Source organism: Dermacentor albipictus, chromosome 1 (genome assembly GCF_038994185.2).
Source record: "Dermacentor albipictus isolate Rhodes 1998 colony chromosome 1, USDA_Dalb.pri_finalv2, whole genome shotgun sequence".
Lineage (NCBI taxonomy): Eukaryota > Metazoa > Arthropoda > Arachnida > Ixodida > Ixodidae > Dermacentor > Dermacentor albipictus.
Window position 1 is genome coordinate 379249199 of NC_091821.1, and position 6128 is coordinate 379255326.

At 47.3% G+C, this 6128-nt stretch overlaps 1 protein-coding gene across 2 annotated transcripts in view; it reads right to left on the minus strand.

Annotated features, from left to right (window-relative positions):
* Positions 1-3433, minus strand: part of LOC135900241 (growth/differentiation factor 11-like) — a 232362-nt gene extending 228929 nt beyond the window's left edge. For both annotated transcript variants that reach the window (XM_070531937.1, XM_070531936.1), the window contains exon 1: positions 3205-3433. The gene's annotated coding sequence lies outside the window, so the exon portion shown is untranslated. The remainder of the gene's footprint in view (positions 1-3204) is intronic.
* Positions 3434-6128: the final 2695 nt, after the last annotated feature.

Here is a 6128-nt window from a genome sequence, read left to right on the forward strand (position 1 = left end):
ATGTGCAGGAGATAAAAAAGAAAACGACGGAAGCACTGAGGATAAATAACTCGTTAAAATTACAAGCGTTGCTGAACAGTTTTGAACGACGAGTAAAATAATGAGATAAGTTCATTGCGTCCGTTTTGGAATGCTAGTAAAATATGCGAACTAAATAAATGTACATAATTCTCATTACTCTTGGGTCTCCTTTGTATATCTTGTTTCTCCCCACTACGCAGGTCTGTTGTCTTGTGCGTGAATGAACTTTCGTTGCACATTCATGCAATAGTTGCAACAACAGTCGTCCTCTGGTTTATTCAGCTATAGTGCAAAGTTTCAAACTGAACGCTTAACTGATGGAACTAATGGTCACGCCTTCATACACATACGTTGATGGCGCTAGATTGAGGATGTGCGTGCAGCCACGGCTTACGGCATTTATCTGCGGAACCACTCCACACAAGCAACACGGCTTCAAACGCAAAAATAAGGAAGCCAGGACGTCTCCAAAGCGTCGTACATTCGCTCGATAGGAACAACGAGCTCATAGCTGTGATGTCGATAGCAGCATAAATGCTTTCCCAGCGCAGTTTTATCGCGCTGCTTTCGATCAGTCGAACGGGGTTAATTTTGCGAGGCTGTGTGCCCACACGCGAATAATTTTAGTTTAAAAGACACACTGAATGCTGATCTCAAGTTACTAAAGTAAAAAAAAATGTATTGCGATGTTGTATCTTATATGTGAAATAGAAGAAGAAATTGCTCTTAAAGTTATAGCTAAATGTTCCGAACGCCTGAGACAGACGAAGTCGCTACTTCAAATGTCCTGCGAGAAAGGGCTGTTTCATGAACGCGCCTTTCGAAGCTAGAGCGTGTGCATGGCGCAACGAGTGAACGTGGGGCGTATTTAAATGTAGAAATCCAAGTGCACGCTGTGCAAAAGCGGGAGCCAACTCCGCGTCCCAGCGGCGGCGCAAGGAGGAATCTCTTGGAGAGTCCCTCGTGCGCCGAAACGTCGGAGGAGTGCCGCGCTACTGAAGCGATTTCAGGTCGCTAGGGTTGAGGATTGGTCGAGTTGGTATTGCATTCTAAAAGTGGTACAGCGCCACACAGAAATGAAGAAACAAGCTGAGCCGGCCAGATGAAAGAACAGGCCAGATGAAAGGATCTCAGGTCGCCATGAGGCAAAGCGCGCGCATTTACCTTGTGCGGTCACGATTCCTGTTACAAACACAAATAACGAAGCTTGATTGCTGGATATATACTATAGGCGCACCAGCCATTGCCGTCTGACAAATAAATTTCATTTTTTTATAACTTAAGCGCCGGCAGGCATTACATAAGGTAAGATACACAGAAATGTTGTTGCGGTATTGTTAGACCATCAAGGCAAGATTACGATAACGATAAAAATACATTTCTTGTCGGGTAAAAAAAAAAAAGTTTAAGAAAATACACACACCGAGATCGTCTTCGCAGTATACAGGAAGTTTAAGTTATCAAAGCACACAAACTGTTTGTAAGAGCTCCCCCCCCCAAAAAAAAATATATAAATAAAAAACGATTTGAGCGAAACGCCATTCGGCTGTCATCCACAAGTTCCTCGCATTGAATTGTGCGAGTGGGCAGCGTGTTTTGCGAGTTTGCGTGCTTTTAACCTATAGAAGTACCACCTTTACATGCAAACAGCATAAGTTCTCGTCGATCGTACATGAAGCCTTAGGACTGTTATCCCGTATTTACGCAGTTCTTTCTCTTAATGCAAAACAAGCACTATAGTTACAATGTTACAACTGCTGAACGGCCATTAAATAAATTTCCTTCTAAGTGCAGGAACTCATGTACACAATTGAAAGGGAAAAAACTATGCAGATCCAATGCACATGTTGAAATATATGTGAAGCGGTTAATTAAATGATGTAACAACTAACGACGAGGCGTACAAATGCTTCATTTCATGCTACGCAACGCGTAAGCTCATGGAGTATGTTTATGTTTATTCACAGCAAATGTCGCAAATTTACTGTAATGCATTTTTTTAAATATTTATTCACTACGTCGCTAACAAGCTATGTCGAAATGCAAACTCTAAACCGGGTTCTTGGACAGCGTGAGATGCATTACGCAGTGATGTCACAAAGACGAAGGCGATGTATGGTGGCTATCGAAGGCAGAATGGTGATAAGAGGCGCAGGCGCAGAAAAGAACGACACATATCAAGCAACATTTAGGGATTCTATACCTCTCGTGTCACAATGGGACATGCCCGTTCTGGACGATAGGCAAGAAAAGGGCGCACGCCGCAATGGCCCAAACCAAAGCGCTGAATCAAAGGAAGTAAAAATAAATCAAAGAATCCATCAAATATAAATTCCCATTCTATTAAAAGATCGGCGTGATTTAGATATATCTGTGAGGCCGACATAATATGGCCAGGTTTTATGCAGGAATCACAGTGGGACATGCCCATTCTGCAGGACTGGCCAAGAACTGCCACGATCGAACCCAGTGGCACATTGTGAGTGGCTAAATCAAGGCAAATAAAGTGAGTGAAAGAATCCGTTAAATATGATTTACCGTTCCATTATCTGATCGGCGTGCACCGACATTATATGTTGCAAGTTTTACGCAGGAAGCTTTTCTTATACTTTTTATTTTATTTTTTATTTTATTTTGCTTGTAGAACAGAGGTGCGCATACTTGGTCAGCAGTGCATACAAGGATTCTACTATCAGCCCGTTCGCAGGCACTTAATTCGGTGCACATATAACCTTCGTATTTAACCCCACAAATATGTGCGCCGAGATAGCGACCAACCCAAAAGCACGCAGCAGCCAGGCAGCCATGCCAGACATGGGGCAGTAGGCAAAGAAAGCTTCGCTTTAACAATCACAAGACATCAAGAAGCCACTTCCAAAACTTTCGTTTTCAAACAGCGCGGTGCAACGGTTACAGAAAGAGCACGTTAACATCAGCCCTCATCCGGGTGAGATCCTAACATCCGCCCTCGTCTGTCCTCGGCAGGACGTATTCTCTGATGGCCACGGTGGAATAAGTATTCTTCCATCGTGCTGAAGGCGCAAAACTCACGTTCTGCATACTATCTGCACTGGTGTTATGTCCACCTAGACCCGTATGCCTCCTTAAGATTGTAACGCGCACGACGCAACTTTGCGTGACTACACCGTGGCGCGTGTTGGTGGGAGGTAAATGCGCACTCACTGTGTGGCCAGACGGCGATGGGTGGGTCGCACGTGTGCACCGGCGGCTGTAGGCTGCAGCAGGCAGACGAGTTGTGAGCCGCCGCGAGCCGTCTTCATTAAAGTGCTCGAGGACGTTTCTTGCTGCTGCTGCTGCGGCTGCTAGCGTCTCCGTGCGGCAGCCCTGTCGCCGGGCGCGCCGCACATGCGCGCCAACTTTGCCGTGCACGACGGCGAAGACGCGCCAGCTTGTCGCCGTGCGTGCGCGCGCAGCCAATTGGGAGGCCATGCGACCACAGATGGCCACTCCACACGCTCGCATTTCGTCTGGCGCTCGGTCTTTTTCTAATTCCTTATCCGCCGCATCGCTTTCTTTTTTCCTTTCCTTAGCGCTCTGTATGAGACTAGTCCTTGCGTGGTGTTTCCTCCTTGTGTTTCTTCTACTTCTTTCTCTCTCTTTCTTTTCCCACTGCTGCCAAAATGCCTCGACGGGGCCTTACGTATACCCTCACCCAGAAACCTGGTCCCCGCGACTACTTTCTCTGCTGTGCAGTAATGACCGAAGAACTGGCGCCGTCGCACCCACAGTGCTGTAATTAAGGCGCCCAAGGTCACATTCTGATGATCCCCAATAGTAGCGCAGACAGCGTAACACGCTGGGACGTCTGCATATGCAGATGGTTGCTCCGCTAACTCAATTGACACTTATTAACGGTATGACAATCGTCTGTAGTTCCAAAGGCACTGAAAGCCTAATGGAGCCCGCCGTCGGGCCCGACCAGAATACCTACAGCCCTCTACGCGCTAACTATACAGTAGCTCCAAATCGCAGGTATGGTGAGATTGACAGTGCTCCTCTCTTTCGGCCGAACTTTCAAGCGCCAGGCCGACAGGCGTGATCACCGCCCCAAAGACTTGTAGCGGTTCAGGTCCCTTGTGAAGTTTTAAAACATTTTTTTACAAGGACAGTGCCAAGCTGTAGACGTCCTGCATTGCAATTTGTTGCCTCCAGAACAGCAGCGAATTTTAGGCCACCTACTGTGAATGAGAATGCTGTCTTGCAGTCTGCTATCAAAGAACACCGCCAGGTCTGCGCCTCAGCCGAAAGTATGTAATTAACGACATTCGGGTGGGAAAACGCTAGGCCAAAAGTGAAACCTCTTTCGCATGGAGCGATTTAGCGCTCCGTTTTTCGGAGCTGCGATATCCGCATGCGCGCCAGCCGGGTGATGAATTTCTCACGGTGCGTCGCCGTGTTCATTGGAAGATGCGTCGTACAGAATGGCTGCGCGATGCTCAGTGTGCGAGGGCGGCAGTATAATTCGTTTCGGGTGATTGGCTGCTTGAAATTTATGGGAGCAAATCCATCAAATGCGTTTGGGCCGCAGCATCATTGCCGTTCCGAGAGATAGAACAACATTTTATTGAATGAAAAGGAAAGGGTGTTCGGAGCGGGTGAGTGGCTCTCTACTGCAAAACTGCACTGGCCAGAGCTACTCGCCGGGCCTGGTCGAGGATACGCTTTTGAGTTTCCAGGTCCACCTCCCCCTCCCCCCACCCCCCGTTTGTGATTTTGGATCTCAGCAGAGGGAATTGAATTTTGGGGGCCTGCTCGAGCCTGCCCATGTTACGTGGGCGAGAGTTAGCTTGACCCCGCACCACGGGCAGTGGCCAGGAGAGGCCGTAGGCCAGATCGCGTGCCACAGCCTGAGGTGCAGACAGGTATTTGTCGGAATTAGACTCAAGTCCCGGGCAACCGCATGGCTCAAACTCGGGTGGGGCCCCTCGTATGTTGTGCGTTCCAGATGCTGGTGTTCAAGGACGTTGCGTGGAGATGTAAAAAAAGGCACGTTCAATCGGTTTCTCGTACTTAGGCGGTTGTTTGGAGATATCAAGCCAAGAAGGTAAGTGGATTCATGTAAAATATATGCTTCACCCAGTATATGTATTAATAATGTATATACCATAAAATTAGTGAAAATGTGCATGCATCGCATAAAACTGTGACTGAAATAGACTTGCGGTAGCAAGTTCGGGCTCTTTGCCAACAGTGCCGCTGACGTACGTCTCTTGCTCATCAATAGCCTCTCCAGGTGTGCGTTGACCAAAGGAGGTACATTATGTCCACTAACGTTGACAACGCTGACAAACTTGAGCTAGTGAGGTACAGATACTACGTGACTTTGTGAAACCTTGCTGCAGCGCGGTTACAGGTAGTGTAGCGCGGTACTGAGGAGTCATCTTGCGTGCACCAGCGAATGATGATTGTTGCTTTCGAGATTTAGGCGCACACCTATGCGTCTTCTTTCGCTTCTCTTCTTGCCTTTTTTTTTTTCACCGTTAGACATATGACACATCAGATGGTATAGATAAATTTACGAACCAGTGACAACAGCAAGTATAACTTGCTGTAGCAAGTAAAATTTTGCACGATAACGGACTTCGGAGGCACGTATGACACACGGGAGGCTTCAGACAATAGGCTGCATGAACCATCGCAAGGTATAACATCACATGTAAAACCATTATCTGACGGGAGATTTAAACGCAAACATCCATTTGATAAATTGCCGTGCGGAATCGACGATCGGTGCGTGACATCAATACAAGCACACACGGCGCAACAATTAAGCCACCACAGAGGCATGACGAGTTCAAGCAAAGTGGGGCGCAGAGCGCCGGCTACCCCAGAGACATTGCTACCCCGGCCTCTAGCTTCTCAATCCGTTCGTCTACGACAAAGGTTCTGCAAAGAAAATGTGAACTAAACGAACTGATTGTTCTAATTTGTACACGCGGTAGCTCATGGAGCACCTGATATTGTATTCTACAAGTGTCAAGGTACGTTTCGGAAGGTAGTGTTTTCACTTCTACTAAAAGAATAACCCCGGAATTTAAGGCAGGTATGCTTGGATTCATCCAGCGAAGATTGCAAGCTCTGCAAAC